The 23324-nt window shown below is 36.2% G+C and overlaps 1 long non-coding RNA gene across 1 annotated transcript in view; it reads right to left on the bottom strand.

The window, feature by feature from the left end:
* The window catches only part of LOC105538283, an 82326-nt gene that overhangs the window by 10492 nt on the left and 48510 nt on the right, over positions 1–23324 (bottom strand). Inside the window, exon 2 of the long non-coding RNA XR_001005873.1 lies at positions 6523–6573. This is a non-coding gene — a long non-coding RNA (uncharacterized LOC105538283). The remainder of the gene's footprint in view (positions 1–6522; positions 6574–23324) is intronic.

Raw genomic sequence — 23324 nt, forward strand, 5'->3', positions numbered from 1 at the left:
GTGATTTTATTAGCTCTCTATTGCTGCTGTCACATAATACCACAAACTTAGTTGCCTAAAACAACACAAGTTACAGTCCTGGAGGTCAGATGTTTGAAATGAGTCTCCCTAGGCTAAAATCAAGATTGCCAAGGAATCCATGTCCCTGCCTTTTCTGGCCTCTAGAGGCAGCCTGTTTTTGCTTATGGTCCCCCTTTCTGGCAATCACATCATTCCAACCTCTCCTTCTGTCATCACCTCTCCTTCCCTGACTCTGACCTTCCCGCCTCCTTCTTCTGAGGACCCCTGTGATTTCATTCAGCGCACACACATAATTCAAGCTAATCTTATCTCAACATTCTTAACTCACCTCTGCAAAGTTCTCTTTGCCAGGTAAGGTAATATATTTACAGGTTTGAGGAATTAGAATGTCAACATTTGGTGGGGAAGTGGGGGACATTATTCTGTCGACCTCAGTGACATAAAGCAATATTGGAGATATGTAAAAGTTCAAGGCAGAATACTTAAGTCATGGTAAATAATTTGGATTTCGTGAAAATGTGAAACTATGAAAGGTTTTAGTTGTTTTCTAACATATGTTTTTTAAAAGATGATTTATACAACTATGTGGAGAAAAGATTCAAGATGGGAAAGTGGGCTAAGTGGAGAAAAGATTCAAGATGGGAAAGTGGCCTAACTGGAATCAAAGAGAAAGAAATTTATCCCTGTAAATTGGATAAGAGATGGCAGGTGTCTAGACTAAAATGGTGACAGTGGAGATGAAGAGTAATAGGAAAATTCAATTAAATCAACTGAACTTAATAGTAGAATCTATATGAGTAGAGTGAAGAAAAATTCAAGAATCAAGGATAAATCTCAAGGGTTTTGTATTTTATTTATTTATTTATTTTTTGTTTTGAGATAGAGTCTCACTCTGTCACCCAGGTTGGAGTGCAGTGAGCGATCTTGGCTCACTGAAACCTCCGCCTCCAGGGTTCAAGCCATTCTCCTGCCTCAGCCTCCTGAGTAGCTTGGACTATAGGCACATGCCACCACACCCAGCTAATTTTTGGATTTTTAATAGAGACGGGGGTTTGCCATGTTGGCGACACTGCTCTCGAACTCCTGATCTCAGGTGACTTGCCCGCCTCAGCCTCCCAAGGTGCTGGGATTACAGGCTTGAACCACCATGCCTGGCCAATCTCTGGTTTTTAAATATGTATTTTACAATGGGGAGAGGAGGAGAAGGGAAGGTACAGGAGGGGAGGGGAGGGAAGGAAGAAGAAGAGAAAGAACTCTGAACTCCCAGGCACCAATTTTTGGCCTCTGACCATCACAGATTCAGCTGCTGTCTCTACGCTGGGCCTCTGATTGTCATCTTTACACTTGAAATGATTCTTGCAGTCCTTCTGAATTACATTCTCACCCTCCTGGGATATGATAGAAAGCATTGTTTACCCATTTACACTCTAACTCTAGTTTTTATTTATCTGTTCTCTATTGTCACTGTTAATAATTCCCACTCTTCATTTAATATAATTTTTTTTTATGTTCCTCAGCTAATGACTTCCAAATGAAGCTACATCCTATCTAATGTTCAACTATTAAAATAATAGTGTCTTCCTAAGAAAAAAGCCCCAGGTTTCCATATAGTCCCAGGACTACTGAAGGCCCTTCAGGAAAAGGAAAATATGTCAATCCTAGAACCCAATAAAGTCAGAAGAGACTTTGAAAAATCCAGTCTCATATCCTTTACTTCATATGTGGGGAAACCAAAGCTTCAAACTCCATTCACTGACAGATGCAGGGCAGGTACAAAAAACTCAGACAACAAAAGCCTTCACATAACAAGGACGCCTTTTCCTGAACCATGTTATTTCTAGACAGATAAAAATAATAATCTGATGCCAACATGTTCTTGCCTCCGTAGACACAATAATGATGAGATATATTATAGAATCTCAGTAGCTTTTCTGTACTCTGTGATACTTAAAACAAACAAAATAAAATCTTTTCCACAGTTGACTAAGCCTTCAGATATCTCTTTATGTGAAGAAAAGAATTGGGGAGAATTATGCTGCCCTAACTAGAAGAAAAAGCCATAAATTGTCTCCATCATGTTATGCTAATGAAAGACGTCCAGTCAGCAACCCTAAAGACTGAAACCGTTCTTTTCCAGAGAAGGGCAAAACTCAGCCTCAATGAGTATTTGGAAGGTGGACCGGGCAACGCTAATTCAATTTCCATGACCAATTCAATCTCTGACCCTCTTTCTCAAGTCCCAGCAGTTCCTGATGATCATCAATTGTGAAGGTCTTTTTGGCTACGCTAGGATCTTAACTAAGACCAATAACTCATTTCATAAGTCACCGAACAGTTGACAAAGGATAATGACTTTCAGTCAATCTTAAGCTGGGGATAGATTCCAACCAAAGACATAAAGGTGAAAGTCCTCTACCCAGTGTCCATTATGCAGCTCCAAGGTAGTTAATTTATGCTTAATGCAATTGTATATTTGAAAGCTGAAAAGACCCAAGTGATAATTAATCTTCAAGAATGCATTTAGCTGTGACTTATCTTGCTGAAAGCTTTTCCCACAATGTACTTTGGAAAGTGGCACTTGCAAACTCCTCCACATTAAATAGGTGTGACTATGTGTCCAGAGGTTAGCCAAGCACAGTGTGTTTTTGTAGAACCCTTTGCAGCAGCAGAGTAAAATTGAATTCGAGTTGTAGATACATGATAATACTAGAGTTTTGGTGGTTGATTTTTTGTGCTGAAGGGAAGTTCTATGGTAAGTGATAGAATTTTTTTTATATCGCTCAGTGTTTTCCAATTGGTAATAAACATACTCATTAAACATACTGAAATCTTTTAACAAGAGCATTTGACTATCAATGGATTATTATTTAACTATCATGGATAAACACTGAGATTCTCGGCAGGTGTAAAGATCTCTGTTTGCATAATACGAAAGTAATCATAGAATTGTTGTAGCTAGTGGAGACATTAAAATTCTCTGACCCAAGCCTCTTATTTTGCAAGTGAGAGAACTGAAGCCCAGAGTGCTTGCATAACTCATTGATGCTCAGACAACTTATACAGTTTAACCTAAATTTTTGATTAGTGTCCAAGGTAGCTTTGACTTTATCATCCTTTCTCACCCACATCACATTCTGTTGGAATAAAGCAGAGAATAACACTAACAAATCAAATAAGTAATATAAAAATATAGAACTTTTAAAATAAGTTTATCTATGCATTCTTTGCTTGTAAAATATATTTTGTTCCTGGCATAAAAGACGCCTTCTCCCAGGAAAACTGGCAAGTCCAGTAGGCTGTTTGTTTATTGATTATTAACCATGTGCTGGACAGTACCCAAGGTAATTTAACCGAGAACCCCAAAATGCACAAGGCACTATTCCTTCCTTGGTAGAGCTTAGAACCAAACTGGAGATAATAAGAATATCAACAATAAAATCAATACTTGGAAAGTAACTTAAGGTTGGGGGAAGATAGCTGTGTCAGAGGAGATATTTGGCAAGAACGAAAATTGCTGTGGTTTTGCCATTTAGAACTCAGGTAAATGGAGGAAACGAAATATTAAAAACTGGAAAAACAAAATCAGCAAAGAAATAAACTAGAAACTACAGTCATAGTATACGAGGGATTCAAACAACCTGGAGGAAATACAGATCCACTTTGCTTTGGGATGGAGTGTAGAATTCTTGGCTAAGTCTTCTTGGTTTTAGAACTTTGTTCATTGCCACTCTTTCCACTCAAAAACAATGTTTGAAAAATTGCTTTTTTGATGTTATAATTTGCATTTATCACTTTGACTTTGCTACGTCTTTCTGCTCTCAAAAATATTTTTTCATAGCCTTAACTTGGAAATTGCATTTATTCATATGCTATAAGCCAGAAACGATGAGATGCAGAGAGATATTGGAATAAAATGATGAATAAAATGAAGGTGATCCAAACTTTTTACAGTCTATGGGAAGGCATGGAACCAATTACAATGAAGTGTGACAATATCTTTGTATAATAAAGGCAGCACAGGATGGCATGGAAACACATGGTATGTGCACCTAGTCCAAGCTGAGCTATCCATAAAAGATTCTCAGAGAAAGGGGAAGTTGTTTGATACATAAAATAGGGGTAGGAGGGAGGCTAAAATAAGGGAGCTAACAAGGAGGCTTGGAGTAAAAACTTTCAGGCAGAAGGATCAGCAGGTATAAGGCCCCAGAGCAAAGAGGGAACAATAGAAGTTTTAACTATAGTCATGCTTTGTTTAACAGCAGGGATTACTTCCCCCAAAAAAAAATGAGTCGTTAGATTATTTCATCATTGTGCTAACATCATAGTGTGTACTTACACAAACCTGGATGGTATAGCCTGTTACATACCTAGGCTATATGGTACAGCCTACTGCTCCTAGGCTACTGACCTGTACAATATGTTACTGTACTGAATAGTACAGGCAACTGTAATACAATGGCAAGTATTTGTATATCTAAACATACCTAAACACAGAAAAAGTACAGTAAAAATACACTATAGAAGACAATTTTTAAAAAAGATGCACCTGTATAGGGCACTTACTATAAATGGAAATGGCAGGATTGGAAGTTGCTTTTTGTGAGTCAGTGTGTGAGTGGTGAGTGAATGTGAAGGCCTAGAACATTACCGGACACACTGTATACTTTATAAACACTGTACACTTAAGCCAAATTTATTTTTAAAATTTCTTTCTTCAGTACTAAATTAACCTCAGCTTACTGTAACTTTTTCACTTTGTAAACATTTTAATTTTTTAACTCTGACTCTTTTGTTATAATACTTGGCTTAAAACACAAACATACGGCACAGCTGTCCAAAAATACTTTCTTCCTTTATATTCTTATTCTATAAGGTTTTTCCTATTTATAAAACATATTTTTACTTTTTAAACATTTTTATTAAAAACTAAGGCAAAAACACACACCATAGCCCAGGCCTATATAAGGTCAAGATCATTAATATCACTATCTTCTACCTCCACATCTTGTCCCACTGAAAGATTTTCAGAGGTAGTAACATGCATGGAGATTTCATGTCCTATAATAATGCCTTTTTCTAGAATACCTCTTGAAGGAATTGCTGGAGGCAGCTTTACATTTAACACTTTTTTTTAAAGTAGAAGCAGTACACTCTAAAATTACAATAAAAAGTATAAGCCAGTAACATAGTTGTTTATGTATGTTATCAATTATTAGGTGCTGTACCTAATTGTATATGTTAGACTTTTATGCAACTGGCATCACAGTAGGTTTATTCACACCAGCATCACCACAAACATGTTACTGATGTCTTGTACTATGACATGACAATGATGATGTCATTAGACAATAGAAATTTGTCAACTCCATTATAACATTATGGGACTACCTTCATATACGTGGGCCATAATTGACCAAAATGTCATTAATGCTACACATAAGTGTACTGGATAAAGTATGGGAAGTTGGGTCACAGCTGATAAAGGATTAGGTAGGAGGCAATCATGTGGAAACTTAAAAACTGAGATATAGAATTATATTTTATCCATGGGATAAAAAAATTAAGTTACCTTGACTAGGTTCTCAGGTCAGCATTCTTACGAGGCTTGCACCAATTTTGTTACTATAACCCATAAAAAGATGGTGTTTCACATGGGACTATGTCCTGTAGAGTTTTAAAAGCCAAGTAATGGATCTTTATCCTGCAGGCAATGAAGGGGAGAAATTCGTTAAATATTTGTTAAAAGAAATGTAACATGATAATGATGTTTTAATGCATATATTTAATAGCAATGCTAAAAAATAATGGCAGGAAAAAAGCAGAGAAAAGTGGAAAAAAATTACATGATGAAAACAATGTCAATTAAGTGGTATAGCAATTGATATGATGTAAATTGAGTGCACTTTGAGGGCAGTAGCCCCGTAAAGATTGGTAAGTGCTATGGTCTGAATGTTTGTTTCCCTCCAAAATTCATGCTGAAACTTAATCCTCAGTGTGAAGGTATTAAGAGGTGAGGCCTTTAGGAGGTTATCAGGTCATGAGGTCTCTGCCTTCAGGAATGGGATTAGTACTTTCATAAAAGGTCTTGAGGGCCAGGCGCGGTGGCTCTTACCTGTAATCCCAGCACTTTGGGAAGCCGAGGTGGGAGGATAATGAGGTCAAGAGATCGAGACCATCCTGGTCAACATGGTGAAATCCCATCTCTACTAAAATACAAAAAATTATCCGGGTGTAGTAGCACATGTCTGTCATCCCAGCTACTCAGGAGGCTGAGGCAGGAGAATTGCTTGAACCTGGGATGTGGAGGTTGCAGTGAGTCGAGATCACGCCACTGTACTCCAGTCCGGAGACAGAGCAAGGCTCTGTCAAAAAAAAAAGGCCTTGAGGGAGCCTGTTTGGCTCCTTTTTGCCTTTCCACCATGGCAGGACACAGTACTTGTCTCTTCTTCTGTGTGAGAATGCAGTAAGAAAGTGCCATCTTGGAAGCAGAGTAGTTCTCACCAGACATTGAATCTGTTGGCGCCTTGCTCTTGGACTTCCCAGTGTTCAGAACTGTAAGAAATAAATGTCTATTATTTATTAATTATCCAGTCTAAGGTTTTCTATTATGACAGCCCAAACTGACTAAGACAATAGTGTACTTATGAAATTCCCTTTCTCTAATTCCAATTAAACCTACAATGTAATCATTTTTGACCATTTAAGATAGATTAAGTTTAATAATTTTGACTTTGTCACATCTGTCTAGCAATTTTGGAGAACAATGTGTACAAAATCCATAATTTGATATTGTATAAAATTAGTCAAATATATAAAGGTAATTGCAATTTTGAAATATATAGATTCTTTAGAGAAGATGATTAATCATAACGTATAAGTAGGTAAATTTAAAGAGCACCTGCTGGAATACAAAATCTTATCTCTAGTCAATATTAGCCATTTTAATTAACTTAACTCTGTCCTTCCTTTGGCAAAAGAATGCCTGGTTGCAGCTCCATGAAAAACAGCACAGATTTGTTGCCACTCACATTTCTCACTCTAACTCTTCCTTGAAACATTAAGATTGCAGGCATCAACATCGTGGGTAAAGGATATTAGCTACACCAGGTGTGTCAAAAGATGCAAACAGACCAGATGTTCTATTCTAAGCCCTGTTTTTATTTAAGGATGGTGGCTTTCACAGGTAAAATTACGGTGGCCTGAGGCTGTTTTATTTTTTTTACTCACTTCATAGTCCAATTAAAGAATTTTTCAGAATTATTCAACTCATTTTTTTTTTTTTTTTTTTTGAGATGGAGTCTCACTCTGTCACCAGGCTGAAGTGCATGATCTCGGCTCACTGCAACCTCTGCCTCCCAGGTTCAAGCCATTCTCCTGCCTCAGCCTCCTGAGTAGCTGGGACTCTCCGCTAATTTTTGTATTTTTAGTAAAGATGGGGTTTTACCATGCTGACCAGGATGGTCTTGATCTCTTGACCTCATGATCTCCCTGCTTCAGCCTCCCAAAGTGCTGGGATTACAGGCTGTTCAACTCTTTCTTAGTCTTGCCAACTGAACTAACTCCACTAGGGGCCATGTATCAAAAGTTGACACTCTAACTTGACATACTATTTGGATAGAAAATGAGTGGAGCAAGGAAGATACTGGCAACATTGTTGGGAAATGATATGAGAAGAAAGGGAATCTATACTGACACTCAAAATTCTTTCTGAGGAAGGGAGGCTGTGACCACTTACATGGTAATTATGTTCTCACTCAGAACCACGTTCATCCTCCAGTCTTCTCCTTCTACCCTCTAAGTCTCACTCTCTTCCTCCTTTCTTTCACCATTCACTCTCTCTAATACCTGCCTGCTGGTTTTCATACATAGCCACAGCCCCAAATTTGTGACACAGCATTGCCACTTTCTTGGTGGTGATTCCCACTCACAGCTCTTAGTCATGTTATTCTCTTTCTAACTTGTTTTCTAGTTGAGTATTGCCCTAGGAATTCTTCTTCATGCAAATGTTTAGATTGCTCATTTAATCAGTATAGCAGTCTGACAACTCACGGCACTTTGCAAATTTGGATTCTGAGATTCAAAGTAATTTATAATCCAATGTAGCATGTATCTTGGTGTGTTAAGAAATAATATAACATGGCAAGACCATTTTAAAAGAATCAAATGATAATTTAGGCATAATAATGTAGATTTTTTTTCTGTTGTCATTGGCTTTCCTGACATTTATAGTCTTCTTGCAAAGGATCAAAGAATGCGAGAGTACTTCAGCACTTTGGCCTAAAGATTTATTTGACAAAAACATGTGATTTTAAATTACTGCCATGTTCTCCTCAGATGAGTAGTGTTTTCCTTCTTGGCACTTTGTGTTTAGTGTTTCATTTCGGTACTAAAGTTTCCATGCTTAAATTCATCTCTAGATAAAATGTGTGTGCAGTTGGAGGGGAAATGTTTAAACAATAAGCATTCTAGTAGTTTCATGGTCTGATAGCCATGTGCAGTTGTTAAGATTGCAGGAGGCAAACTCGAGAATCATTTCCCAAACTCAACAGTCTGAGATATTATTTTGTTTACTTAGTTAATGCTGTTATTGATCAACTTCTCTAAACTCAGTGCAAGGTTTTATTTGATATTGGAAAACCTGACCATCAACCACATGAAGTTAAAATCTGCATTCTTGTTAAAGGGAGGACATACACCCTCAGAGTAGCTAGTTAGAGGAAGGGGAATTGAGCAGGGGGAGATCTTTCCTGAAAGTGAGAGGGCTTAATGTATGCCCAAGAACCACAGAAAGAGCTCCAAAATGGTGGCACGGCTCCAAAACACCACAATAGCTATGTGAAAGATTTAAATTTTTGTTGTTGCTGCCATGAACACTATATTTCCCAAAATATTTTGTATATGTAGACATTTCATGGAATGGCTTTGATGGATAGCCACATCAGGAGATTGAGCTCCACGTTGAGCATGAGCACAAAGCCTAAGAAGGAGATACACCAAGAGATGGGCATTATAACGCTGTTCAAGCTTGGCTGGAGGGGAGACACCAGACCAGAGATTCTTAAGAAATTGCAAAACCCTGGAATTTTTGGAAATTATAAGATCTTGAAATGTTCCCAAAGTCTTAGAAAAGACATGAGGCATCTCATAGAATGGAGGGTAGGGAGTGGGTTAACTGAGCTTGTTATTTTTTATTCTCATTAGGTACGATGACCTCTGTTAATATTTAAGTTATATTCCATTTTTGTGTTTATTCCCAATGATGTTTTAGGTTAAAAAAATGTACAGACTGTCACAGGATGAGTTTTCTCCTTTCTGTTTATTTTTCTGTTCATGTTTACTTGAATCTATCTATGATTGTTTAAAAATGTGTCAGTGCTATTTATTTGAATAATTCTCCTGGATATTCAAAACTCGTCAATCATTTCATTATTCTTATTTATTTTTTTTTCTGCTCCCCTGCTCCTTCTTTCCACACTACTTGTCTTATCCAAAGCATACAGCTTGGCAGTGCTCTTTACTGAAGTCCCAATTGACAATAAGTACATACAATTAGCCACTTATTTGCAGATTTAATTCTACCCAGTGGAATTAAAGTTGGTAAATTTCCTTATGTTCAAAATTTAAAAAAAAATATTTTTAAGTTCTTTTATATTGTGAGAAGTTATTAGATCACTTTAAACCTGCATATTATAAAATGGCTTAACCATCATAGTCAGTATTTCCAAGGCACAGGCAGGGTTCCATTAAACTTGTGAACCTAGACAACCTTTAAAAAATAGATCACACTTTCCCAAAGTGAACCTGACTTTGAATACTGACTTTGACATCAAGTGGACCATAGAAACACAGACTGATGGAGCTGGGAGGAAACTAAGAGATCATGTAATCCAATTTTTAGATAAAGATATTGAGTGGTTAAAACACTTGTCTCAAACTACACAATTAATGAAATAGTTTAGACCAGAAACTGTGTTCTCTGACTTGCAACAAAGGAAGTGAACAGGGTTTAGTAGAATCACTGGAGTTTTTAGAAGAACTTTATCTATTGTCCTCCTTATTATGATCGTATGATATAAGTTATATTAACCAACAGGCATTAGGTGGGCACTTAGAGTTCAAGTTCCAATAAAAGCACTCTGGTACATTTTTAAAATTATTCCAAAAGAGTTCCCAAAATGAGTATATTATTTAAACTTGCTTATAGCTTCCCATGATTGTTACTTTAAAAGAGAGACTAATACCTTTTGGAAACATTAATTATTGTATATTTAATAAAATTAGTCACATAAACCTACAGTGATAGCTCATGAGATAGCATACACTCAAACCATATCCTTAGATCATCTTGTTAAATGGGCCCTCCAAGTGAAGGAAAATGTTACTTGCATCTTAAGCAGTGCTGTGACATGTCATTGTTCTTGGAGTAAATTGTTAATCTACAAGATGCTAGCCTATATGAAGCCAATGCAAAGTCAAGTAAACACTTGCTAAGTCCCAAGTTAGTGGGTCTTGTTCCACACAACAGTTTCTGACACAGAGCCCTAGAATGAGAAGAATCTGAGAATGCAGCATGCAAGGATATCATTCATGGAACTGATCATATTGCACTGAACATATTGGAAGCCCTTCATTGATGCAGATTATGCAAAAGAAGAAAATAAATTATATATACACACACACACACACACGAAAATTTGTTTGAATAGGCAATTTACCTAAGACCAAAAAGCAGAAAGATCCAATCCTTCCATAGTACTATATAATTTTATTTGTCCTGGTTACTATTTTTCCCACTGTCAGATTCGTTGATCTGTATCATGGGTTCCCTTTGCTTCAGTCCTTTGCTTGTTTTGAGCTGTCTATGGTGCTTACCTCCAACCTTGAAATAAATTTTCTGGACTAATCAAATCTGCAGTTTCATAATGATGTGGAGCCTCTCGTATAAACCAGGTACTTCTCTTCTATCTTGCCACTATCTCTGTACAGACCTAAAGTTAAATGAGACAATCCTCTCTTCCATTCTCCTCCACAATGCTGTACCATGTCTCACCCTCTCAAGACTCTTTCTCAGCCCAGTTTCTCTGTCACAGCTTCTGATTAAGTACATAATCAAACAGAAGTTACTGTCATGAGGAGAAGTGTTTGGTACAGTGAAAGAATATTGAGCTGGGTGTTAGAAAGTCTGATTTCCAATATGGGTCTAATGCTGAGACATATGACCTTTACCAAGTCATGTGAAATCTTAGAAATCTGTTTTCTCATTTATGAAAATTAAGATAATGTTATATTCTTTATATTATCCCCAGAAGATGATAACAAGACTTACATGAGATAATAATGCTAAACATCCATGGAAAATAATTGTAATAATCCATATTTGAAAGATATTTCATGGTTTAGTCAAAATAATCAATAATTATGCTCTTTCTTCGAGTTTTCTTAATTCTATCAGATGGAAGATGAAGTTTTAATGTAATCTTAGAGCAAACTATTTATTCACCTAGTAAATAAATGAATACCAAAAGAAACATGATGCCCTGAGAACTTAGATGTTTAGAGTTAAACTTAGAAGTTAGACATGTTGGGACTAGGAAACATAATAATTAGAAAATAAGAGAAAATCAGGTATTACACATTGCTTTCTCTTCTTTTCCAGGAAAATGGCGTTTCATCTCGTAGGAAAATAGCCACTGTGTGGGTGTGAGGAGAAGCAGCCTTTTATACTGAAAACAAAAATGAAATTGAAAGAGAGGTAAAAAATAATATCATAGCATTAAGAAGAAACACAGGAAGGAAAGACAGAAGATAAAAAAGAAAAGAAAGAGGGAAAGAGGAAGGAAGGAGGGTAGAGAGGAAGAAAGGGAAATGAAAGGGTGAGTGGCACAAAAGAAGAAAAAAAGGAAGAGGAGCGAGAAAAGGTGAAGGAAAAGGAGAAAATGAGGGAAGGAGAAAAAAATAAGCTATGCATTAATAAATTGAGTCACTGGAGTCACTCAACTTTTCTAGACTTGATTTCTTTAACAAATAAAAGGACTTGGACTAGAAGATAGCTAAGATCTTTTCAAAATTTGGAGGAAGTTCTTCCATTTTAATTCTCTTTTTGAACTCCATGGAACCATGAGCTACTCACTTTGTGAAAGCAAAAGCTAAAAAAACACTGTTATGAAACCTCACTCTGCAATGTATTTTGTGACAAAGAAAAGAAATAGACAGCCAAGGATACTTCTGCTATACAGTAGGGTTATATACAGAACACTTTTTGACCTTATTAAAAATTATCAAGTCTTTCAACACAAGGCTAATGTGTTGAATGTGGCTGTTGAAGCTGTCTGTTAACCATTAAACTAAATAGAACACCATTTCATGCCTGACTTCCTTCAGCTATATGAAGATTGCTGTGGCATGTTAGAAAAGGTAGTGGGAACTCAAGGAAATAAAAAGTTCCTCTTTGTGATGGTTGACAGTCTCCTCTGATTTAAAATTCTTTTAAAAAGAGCACCGATCCCCAACTCCTGGAAGCAGCACATTTTCACAGATGACACTGCCTACTTGGGTGATAGCACAATTGTTTGTCTTCCTCAGAATAAAAAGGATAGGAATAAAATGAACTGGTAACGCAGAGCTTCACAGATAATAAACATAGTGATAATACACTGGCCTTGGGAAGCAGGCAGTTTAATGAACAACTCTTGATTTTACAAGGCCAGTTTGACCCAAAGCAAAACTGAAAATCAGGTAGGACAAAAATTCCCTCTGTCACTCCAAGGTTTCACTTTGAATCTCTCTTTCCTCACCTTTTCCTCCCCTTTACTCCTTTTTGTTTCTTAGAATCCAATAGTATCTTACCCTGGTTTCTTCTGTCTTACTCTGATTTCTTTTATCATGAAGTTTATAACTCATTAAGACTGAAGTGTTAAGAACATACTATGTGGTCTCTCCTGAGATTATCTGATTGCTAAACAGAATACCAGCAAGAGCAATGGGGTAAATGCAACATGACATAATAAATGTACATAGGACTAGAATCCAGGAGTTCTGCCTTAGCTTCGTGGACAGGTAGCTGTATGACCCTGGGCAATTCACTCCTCTGAGCCGTAGTTTTTTCAAATGAAATATGATCTAGAATACTTTATGATTCAGAAATCAGTTCTTTAGGGCAGAGTTTCAGGACTCAATGGAAGAACACATGGGAACATTTGGAAAAACGTGAGCAAGTCTCATTTCATTTCTACTATCATGACACAGGCCTTTATATTCTCTCACAGATGAGGTGGGTTGAGTGAAAGCAAATATAAGCATTATCACTTACTTGCAAATATAGGATAATCCTTTTTATAACATCAGCCTAAAGGTGACTCATAACTTAGCAACATCGCTACGTGGTTGATGCACGGGCCACCTTTATCTCCCTCAGAAACAACCGGTATCACTGACTGAAAATAGTGAAAGTGCCCACTCTTCTTTCAATTTCTCTTGGCAGTGCCAGTAAATCACTTTAAGCATGATTCCTGCTGAGCTCACCTGACAAAGTAATGGGACAATATAATACAGTGAGTCCATTGTTGGTGTCCTACAAATTAAACAAAATATGATAAGTTTATTTTACAAGTTCATTTAAATAAGGCCAATGAACTCCTCTTTATCTCTTGAGAGAGGCTAATCTCAGGATAAATGGCTGGCAGGAGTAAGAGAGCATTGCCAGCAAGTATCTCAGCAATTGGAATAGTCAGAGTATTTCATGAGAGGGGATAGTCTGTGAGAAAAGATGAAACTAGATAGGGGAAACGGTGCACAGTGACACAGAAAAAGACTTTTTCCACTGCCAAAGGGAATTTCATACCAAGGCTGTGGCTGATATTTGGGAAGACATAGGGGACTTTTATACTTGAAACTCCTTAATATTCAGTGACCTTTAGAAGCAGATCTGACAACTAGTGCCCATGAGCAGGGCTGATACTATTGGTTGTACAGTGTATGCATGGTACACAGGTACTCAATCAGGGAGGAGGTAGATAAGACTTTAAATCTAGTCAATACTGTACTCACCAAGCTCTGCATCTCGGTATAAGTTTGTATCTGCCCTCGGGATGGAGGATCATGTACCTCTCTAATTGCACAAGGATGCCCTGTAAGTTAACAGGAGCCCTGCCCCTCAGAATCACTCAGGAAGCTTGTTTGTCAGGTAGACTGGTTTATTCCATGTCTATCTTAGACACCTACAGGAGTCCTCTGCTTATCCATGGTGTTTGTTCCCACGGTTTCAGTTACTTGTGGTCAGCTGCAGTTTATAAATATTAATGAAAAATTCCATAAATAAACACTTCCTAAGTTTTGAATTGTGGATCATTTTGAGTAGTGTGATGAAATCACACAATGTCCTTCTCCTTTCCACTCCATCCTGCCCGAGATGAGGATTGTCTTTGTCCAGCATGTCCATACTGTCTATGCTATCTGCCCATTAGTCACTTAGTAGCTGTCTCATTTATCAGATTAACAGTGCAGGTATCTCAGTGTTTGTATTTAAGTAACCCTCATTTTACTTAATAATGGCTCCAAAGCACAAGAGTAGTGATGCTAGCAATTTAGATATGCCGAAGAGAAGTTGCTAAGTTCTTTCTTTACATGAAAAGGTGAAAGTTCTCAACTTAATAAGGAAAGAAAAAACATAAATGCTGAGGTTGCTAAGATCCACATAAGAACAAATCTACTATCCATGAAAATGTGAAGAAACGAAAAAGAAGTTAATGCGTAGTACATGTTGTCTCAGTACTATTCATAGTTTCATGCATCCACTGAGGGTCTTAGAATGTACTACCTGTGGACAAGGCAAAACCTTGTTCACAGGGAGTACTCCAGCTTAGACTTACTGAGTTAGACTCTTCAGAAATGTGGTCCATGTGATTATTATTTGAAGAGCTATGCAAATTACTCCAAGAGGTGGCCAATTTTTTCAACTACTGACTCACAGCATCAACCGATATATTTTCTCAACACTGCTATTTCCCTAATACACAGTCATAAAGGTAAATAATATCTCTCCATCTCTATCTGTATCCCTGTTATCTCTATATCCATCTACCTTCTACTTCCAAGAACCCAGGACATTACTATCTGCCAAGAACCAAAGACACAAAATTAGGTTACTCTAGAAAATATGCTCCTTTGTTGAGAATAATAAAAGTATCAGGATTGTTTTTCTCTTCACAGCTCTTCTGCCTTCTCCTCATGCTTCCTTCAGAGTGGTGCAATAGTATTAGATCTGCATTCTCTTTGAGAGGCACATCGTACCATAAAGGGCTTAGCATGAGACAAGAACCTGGGAAAAAACCATCATGGCTGGATGCTTTATTCTGTCTCTCATCCTGACTTTAAACAAACAAGTAGAAGAAGTTCCTGAGGTTTTAGCTCTTTAAAGAGATCCTCAAGACAGGAAAGTCCAAAAGGAATGCAGAACATTGTTGGAATGAAAAATTATGCATCTACAGGTAATAAGTCCTCAGGAAACCAATTATGCCAACAGGAGACTATAGTGAACATATCTGATTGAGTCTGCAAAATGAAAGTCTAATGATCTTGTAAATCCTTACTTAATACACTTCTTGTTTCCAAATACTCATTAGCACAATTTCCCATGTCAAAAACTTCCTACGGATCAGTATAGAGTTCAATAAATCATTGTAGATCTTTGTGCTTTTCAAAATTTCCAGACACAAATGGTCACACTATTAAAATACTTATATACTTTTTAAAATGTCAAATAACTCAACATGAATCATTTCATTGTTCTCTTTGGCTTCACCTATCATGTCCATATAAAGGATTCCCAAACATGTCATCTTAGACTTCCCTCTCTCATGGATTACAGTCTTATATGTCTTCTTACAGAAGAAGTGTACATTCTTATCTATGTGTCTTGAACTCAGCATATATAAAAGATGAATTCATCATCTTCACTCTCAAAATATTTCCAAGTTTGTATTCTCTAGCTGTGAGACAACATGTTTTCTTGTTACTCCTCCCAAAATCCCAGTTAAATTTTAGTGTTTTTTCTCTTTCTCCTTTCTACATCTAATCAGGACTCAAGACATGTTCTCTATCATGGTATTTCCTAAATCCATTTCTTTACTTCAATTCTCAGTACAAGTGCCTCTATCCAATTTTTGATAACCTCAAGCTCAGACTCTGATAACTATTCCTAATATGTTTTCTTGTTTTCAGACGCTCAATGATCTAATGTATTTTAGACAGCAATAGGTAATTAGTATTATTAAAGCAGACCCTTCTACTGTAACAAACAACAACAATTATTGGAAACTTTCGAAGTTCTCTATGAAGTTGATTCTAAAGGAGTTGGAACTACCTTTCCAACTTTACCCTACACAAAATTTTTCACATTACTTAAAATTCTCCAAACATGAGTAACATTTTTCTACCACTACTCTTTCATTGCTTTCACTCATTGACTTGCCCTTTCTGTATCTCTATTCTCTATTGAAGTCCTTTTTATCTTTTAATAACAAACTTCATCCTTTCTCTACTGTACTTTTCTTCATCATCTCAACCAGAATGGGCCTTCTCTGGCCTCTGCACTTAGTTCTTATCTTACCAATTGCATGTATGCATTGCTTTGAAATGCAGATATTTACGTGTATTACATCTTTCTTACAGGGTTTTTCAGATCAGCATAAATGGCATTTCTCAAAAAGTAGAACTAACTAGAAATAGAATTGGCCCCTAAAGGAGGAAAGGAGTTACTGATCACTGGAGTTATTCACAAACAGAAGTAGAGGCTATAAGTGCTTATGATACAAATATTAATGAGGCCATTTAAGAATCATATAAAGGTGAGACTAGATTATCTACAATAAAAGACATTATACATTGACGTTAAAGGTATATTTTGCTGACTATAAGAAGTAAAAGAGTTCATGTATTTTAAAATGTATACTGAATATCAATTACACATAACAGATAATGCTAGGCACTATAGGTGAGTAGTTAAAAACATAGATATTTTCATTTGCTTTTCCTTTTGTAGAAAAGGCAAGACCCCAGTAATATGGTAGACTAGAGACTTGCACTGATCCTGCCGCTGACACAATAAAAATTCTGGACTATAACTATAAATACAAATACATACATAGTTTCTAAAATTCATCCAAATGTCACAAAAGTGTAAGATATTCTTACGCAAAAAGTGAAAAAAAAATAGAGTAAAATAAGAACTCAAAGAATTAAAAAGGGAACTTGAAGTCGGCCTTTGCCATTTGCCAATTTGCTGAACTTTAGATCCTATAGACGGCTCTTACAGACCGAACAGAAAACAACAACAGTAAGTCCCAAATCTACCCTAGTTTAGAATCTAAAAGGAGGTGCCCACACAACTACATCCTCACTGTAAGTTGGTATGGTAACCAAACCCTTTTCCCATCCACCTTGAGGGTCATAAAAGTAAATGCTTCTCAGCATTGATGAAGAGCAGAATGGAGAAAATATTTACTGAAACCAGGACATGCAAGTCAGCCCTTACTTAGATTTATATCCCAAATTCATACCATTCATGAACCATAAATACCTCAGGCAAAAAACTTAACTCTGAGTGTCACTAGGCTGGTGGTACCTTCAGATATCCAATAAAAGCAAAAGCAAATCTCTGGAAGAAACAATCTTCGTCTAAGGCCTCAAGTAATTTCCTCCAAGAAATATTTCAAAGACAAAAATACATTTTTTAAATACACAGGATACCATGAGCAAGAACCAGCAGAAATGAACAGAGGGTTTTAAAAGATCTGTAAAGATTTCAGATACAGAAATAACTAGAATGAGTTTACAGAATAACTATTTACTTTTAAAGCAACTTAGATATCTAATGTAAGACTATGGTAGAATGAAGATTATGGTGAATTCCCACCCCTAAAAGCAATGATCAAATTGCTCCAAATGGTCAAAACAACCATTTTGCAGCTCCAGCAACTTATCAAAGAAAAACAAAAAATCCTGAGCATTGGCTAGTCATGAAAAGTTGCTAGAACTTTGAGTAGGAGCTGCAGAGTCTGCAATCCTTTTGCATGGAGCTGCTGCCATCCACCCTCTACCAGCTCCAGCAACAAAAACAGTAGAGTTACCAGTGTGGGCTGGCCAGGAAAACTAGGGCTATGTCTTCCAGCAAGAGTAGGCCCAATTTTAAATGGAGGGTGAACATGCACAGTAGTATTGTCAGTGAAAGTAACAAACTTGCTACCAAATGAATGAGAAAAACCAACAGTTCTGGGAGCCGAAGTTTATGATGCTGATGGGGGTGGGCAGTGGGCCATCATATGTTTTATGGGGTGATCCTGTGAGAGCCACAGAAGAAAAGAGAGAAGCTCTTCACACATTCCTGGTTGACTAGCTTTGTCCAGTTAACAAAGTGCATACATATCAGGCAAAGAAATAAAAAGAATGATCTACACTACTCAGGGAAAAATCAGCCATTATAAATTTAACTCCAAGGGGACACAGATAATGAATTTAGCAGACAATGATTTTAAGCACTTATTATAGATTTAGTAAAAGAACTAAAGTAAGCTCTATTGAGTGAATTAAAGGAAAGATGTGATGACAACTTAAATAACAGGAAATTTCACTAAAGAAATAGAAGCATACAAAACCAAATGTACATTCTAAAGTCAAAATAAAATACAACTAAAAGCAAAACAACTAGGCAGTAGGGAAAGTAAAAAATAACTGCTTAATTTTAAAACAAAATAAAATGGAAGCTTGAATATGTGCAGAGGACAAACATCCTTAAAGAAAAACACAGATTTTGCAGCAGCAAATAGAAATTCCAGAAATTAAAAAAATACATTATTTGAAACTTAAAACTTTAGTGCACATAACAGAAGAGAAAGTTATCAAAGTGGAGCAGGGATCTGAGAAATTATCAAGAATAAAGTAAAAGGAGGAAGAATGATGAAAATATAAAAGGAAGCTAAGATGCATAGAGGATAGAGAGAAAAATATCTATGTTTATTCCAGAGAAGAAAAGAAAAAGTGGCAGAGACAATATTTTAATAAAAATGGCTGAGAATTCTCCAGAATCGAAGAAAGACATCTATGTGTGTGTGTGTGTGTGTGTGTGTGTGTGTGTGTGTGTATCTGTATGTATATTTAACAAATCCAATAAATACTAAACAATATAAATATAATAGAATTAAAACACAAAACTCCAATAATAAAAAGAAAAAACAGCTATGGAGAAAGAGAGAAAGAGAAATTATCTTCTAGGAAATAACACACTGACAGCTGACATCTCATTGGCAAAACTAAAAGTTAAATACAGCGGAATAATATCTTCAATATGCCCAGAGAAAAAAGGAATGTCAACTAGAAGTTCTACACTGAGTAAAAATATCTTATGATAGCAATATGAAGATATTTTCTGAAACATGTAAGCTGAGTTTACATCAACAGACCCTAACTAGAGATAAATAAATAAATAGTAAATAGTATATAATGAGCAAAGTGATAACAGATGGACAATCAAATCTGAGATGAAAAAATGATGGACACTAATGTGATAAATTTGTTAGTGAATTTAAACAAACATTAACTGCTTAACATAGCCATGTTTGATGATATTTGCTTATAAAATGTACAAAATCTCATGCCTGTAATCCCAGGACTTTGGGAGGCCAAGTAGACCAGCTCACCTGAGGTCAGGAGTTCGAGACCAGCCTGGCCAACATGGCGAAACCCCGTATTTCTGCTAAAAATACAAAAATTAGCTGGGTGTAGTGGTGCGTGCCTGTAATCCCAGCTACTCGGGAGACTGAGGTAGAAGAACTGCTTGAACCCGGGAGGTGGAGTTTGCAGTGAGCTGAGATTATACCACCGCACTTCAGCCTGGGAGACAGAGTGAGATTTCATCTCAAAAAAAGAAAAAAGATGTACAAAATCATGAAAGGATAAGTCAGGAGATGGCTAAAAAATTAGTCTCAACAATTCCAAAAGCAGAAAGGAAGGAAAACATGGCACAAAATATTTTGGAAATGGGAAGCTTGTAATAAGATGTTTGATCCAAATTCCAATATATTAGATATTATATTCCAATTAAAGTAATAAAAACTTACTTAATTCGAAAAAATCAACCAAACTGAAAAGAATCCAACCACTTGTGATTTGCAATAAGTTTAAAACCTAATGATACAGGCCAGGTGCGGTGACTGGGTAAACAGGAATGTTTTTCCTCTCACTATATACTTTTAACCAAAAGCATTACTAGATATAGGTAGTTCATAATATTAATAAGTTGAATTCATCCATAAGTAAAATAACTTTTTTTCTTATTATACTTTAAGTTCTGGGGTACATGTGCAGAACGTGCAGGTTTGTTACATAGGTATACACGTGCCATGGTGGTTTGCTGCACCCATCAACCTGTCATCTACATTAGTTATTTCTCCCAATGCTATCCCTCCCCTAGCCCCCCACCCCGCAACAGGTCCCAGTGTGTGATGTTCCCTTCCCTGCGTCCATGTGTTTGCGTTGTTCAACTCCCACCTATGAGTGAGAATATGCAGTGTTTGGTTTCCTGTTCTTGTGTTAGTTTGCTGAGAATGATGGTTTCCAGCTTCATCCATGTCCCTGCAAAGGACATGAACTCATCCTTTTTTATGGCTGTATAGTATTCCATTGTGTATATGTGCCACATTTTCTTTGTCCAGTCTATCACTGATGGGCATTTGGATTGGTTCCAAGTCTTTGCTATTGTGAACAGTGCCGCATAAACAGATATGTGCATGTGTCTTTATAGTAGAATGATTTATAATCCTTGGGGTATATACCCAGTAATGGAATTGCTGGATCAAATTGTATTTCTAGTTCTAGATCCTTGAGGGATCGCCACACTGTCTTCCAAAATGGTTGAACTAATTTACACTCGCACCAACAATGTAAAAGTGTTCCTGTTTCTCCATATCCTCTCCAGCATCTGTTGTTTCCTGCCTTTTTAATGAATGCCTTTCTAACTGGTGTGAGATGGTATCTCATTGTGGTTTTGATTTGTGTTTCTCTGAAGACCAGTGATGATGAACTCTTCTTTCATATTTTTGTTGGCTGCATAAATGTCCTCTTTTGAGAGTGTCTGTTCATATCCATAGCCCACTTTTTGATTTTTTTTCTTGTAAATTTGTTTAAGTTATTTGTAGATTCTGGATATTAGCCCTTTGTCAGATGGATAGATTGCAAACATTTTCTCTCATTCTGTAGTTGCCTGTTCACCGTGATGATAGTTTCTTTTCTGTGCAGAAGCTGTTTAGTTTAATGAGATCCCATTTATCAATTTTGGCTTTTGCTGCCATTGCCTTTGGTGTTTTAGTCATTAAGTATTTGCCCATGCCTATGTCCTGAATGGTATTGGCTAGGTTTTCTTCTAGGGTTTTTATGGTTTTAGGTCTTACGTTTAAGTCTTTAATCCATCTTGAGTTAATTTTTGTGTAAGGCATAAGGAAGGATCCAGTTTCAGTTTTCTGCATATAGCTAGGCAGTTTTCCCAACACAATTTATTAAATAGGGAATCCTTTCCCCATTGTTTGTTTTTGTCAGGTTTGTCAAAGATCAGATGGTTGTTGATGTGTGGGGTTATTTCTGAGGCCTCTGTTCTGTTCCATTGGTGTATGTATCTGATTTGGTACTAGTACCATGCTGTTTTTGTTACTGTGGTCTTGTAGTATAGTTTGGAATCAGGTAGCACGATGTCTCCAGCTTTGTTCTTTTTGCTTAGGATTGTCTCAGCTATGTGTGCTCTTTTTTGGTTCCATGTGGAATTTAAAGTAATTTTTTCCAATTCTGTGAAGAAAGTCAATGGTAGCTTGATGGGAATAGCATCAAAGCTATAAATTACTTTGGGTAGGTTGGCCATTTTCACAATATTGACTCTTCCTATCCATGAGCATGAATGTTTTTCCATTTTTTTGTGACCTATCATACTTTCTTGAGTAGTGGTTTGTAGTTCTCCTTGAAGAGGTCCTTCACATCCCTTGTCAGTTGTATTCTTAGGTATATTTTTGTCTTTGTAGCAATTGTGAATGGGAGTTTACTTATGTTTTGGCTCTCTGTTTGTCTGTTATTGGTGTATAGGACTGCTTGTGATTTTTGCACGTTGATTTTGTATCCTGAGACTTTGCTGAAGTTGCTTATCAGTTTGAGACATAATTTTAAACTTAAAATATAACTAATAATGCAGTCTCAATATGTATAGAAATAATTGAGATATCTTCAAGAAGAAATTGGCAATTCACAATCACAATGAGAGATGACATATATTTTATATAAATCATAAAGAGTTATTTATTTAGAAGAGTTTAATAGTATAATTAGTATATACTGGAGCTACTGAGATATAGATGATACTGTACACCAGTTACAGAACACATAATATTTTCAAGCTCACTAAAAATGTATAATATAAATAGCATGCAACTATAAGTAAAACCAGAGGGAGAGCTATAGCCTTAAAATACTTATAGTAGAAAATATAAAATGTTAACTCTAGTGAACCAAGTATCTATCCTAAGAACTTTTAAAAAACAGAAAAATAAATCTTAAAAGGACAGTAAACAGGAAATAGTAAACATAAGTGAAAAGACAATGAAATGGAAAATAAATATGCAACAAAAGGATCAACAGTTTTTTGAAAAACTGATAAAACAGAGAAACCTTAGTTACACTGACAAGAGAAACAAATAAACAAAAACATAATAGAGACAAATGAAAAAATATGAAATATAAAAAGGAGAAATCACTACAGGTACTGTAGATATTTAAAAGTTGTTAAGGTAAACAATAAACATCTTTAGACAATAAATTTTAAATATTAGATGAAGCAAACTAATTATCAGGAAAATATGATTTATGAAAACTTCCCCCAAAAGAAACCAGACTTCTTCTATAACCAAAGAAAAACAGAAGGACAAACATATTTTCACAAAAAAACTCTTAGCCTCTATATCTTCATTGATGAGTTCTATAAAACAAATAATTTCAATTTTAGATATATTATGCAATTTTATGAAGGTAGAACAGGATTTCTCACTATTAACATTTTTGACCAGATAATGATCTGTTTTGGAATGCTGTCCTGTACAATACAGGATATTCATCACCATCCTTGACTTCTACTCACTAAATGCCAATAGTACCTTCACCACAAGTTGTGACAATCAAAATTATCTCTGGGTATTGCCAAGTGAAACCTGGGAGGCAAAAATAAGTCCCAGATGAGAGCTGCTTGTCTAGAATTAGCTTGATACAAAATCTTGGCA

The sequence above is a fragment of the Mandrillus leucophaeus genome, unplaced genomic scaffold, assembly GCF_000951045.1.
Source record: "Mandrillus leucophaeus isolate KB7577 unplaced genomic scaffold, Mleu.le_1.0 Scaffold189, whole genome shotgun sequence".
Taxonomy (NCBI): domain Eukaryota; kingdom Metazoa; phylum Chordata; class Mammalia; order Primates; family Cercopithecidae; genus Mandrillus; species Mandrillus leucophaeus.